The sequence below is a fragment of the Pelodiscus sinensis genome, chromosome 19, assembly GCF_049634645.1.
Source record: "Pelodiscus sinensis isolate JC-2024 chromosome 19, ASM4963464v1, whole genome shotgun sequence".
NCBI lineage: Eukaryota > Metazoa > Chordata > Testudines > Trionychidae > Pelodiscus > Pelodiscus sinensis.
The window spans coordinates 28,882,368-28,883,379 of record NC_134729.1 but is presented as its reverse complement, the minus strand read 5'-3'; positions in this window follow the sequence as shown (position 1 = coordinate 28,883,379).

Below are 1,012 nucleotides of genomic sequence, written 5' to 3'. Positions count from 1 at the left end.
CAGGCCCGGCCCCGCGCGCCAGCCCCAGGGCTTCGCGCAGGGGGGGGGGTGGCCCCTGGCCCGGGACCCGCCCCTCTGCCCAGCCGCACGTGGGCACCTCGCCCAGGGACCCGCCAAAGGGCGGGCGTCTCAGCTGGGGGCCTGGGGCCTCAGTCCCATCTCGCCAGGAACCTGAGGGCCCACCTGGAGATGGGGGGGGGGTGTCTCTCCTGCACACCGGTCACCTCTGTCCAGAGGCAGAGGGGCATCTTGCCCAACACCCGTCACTTCTACCCAGATACCTCCTCTAGGGATCCCTTGCGGGCATCTCTTACCTGGGGGGCTGGTCACCCCTGCCTGGAAACGAGGTGGGAGGGGGGGATGTTGTACCCGAGGATCTGTCCCCTGGTGACATTTCTCATTGAGAAACTTGCGGCCTTGGAGCAAAGAGGAGCACTGTAGGCCCATTTAGCGCCTACTTTAGCCACCGTACAGAACCAAAGGAAATGGAGGAGGAATAGGCCTGGTGTGGTTTGCACAGGGCTGGTGTTTAGAGGCTGTTTTCTAGGAACTGCTTTGGGGGGGTGTGGCAGAGGCAGGCGTTGCAGCTCTGTGGTGATGGTTGTAGGTTGCATGTGAGACTATGAACCCCCCTTTTGCTTGATCAGCTCCACTTTCTAGCTCCAAAAGTGGTATCAATGCTTGCCTAAATGGATCCTCACAATCCGGATCTGCACATGTTGAGGGTGCAAGCTTAGAACTGTTGGAATAGACACATCTCTTGGGCTATGTCTACACTCGTGGCTTCTTGCACAAGTAATATGCAAATGAGGCTAAGCGTGGAATATTGCCACGCCTCATTTGCATACCTAATGAGCCACCATTTTTTTCAGAAGAGGCTCTTGCGCAAGAAGGAGCGTCTACACTGCCCCGTCTTGCGCAAGAAAAACCCTCTTGCGCAATGCCATTCTTCCTGAAAACTAATGGGTGTAACAGCGTTGTGCAAGAGGGTTTTCTTGCGCAATAAGGGGCA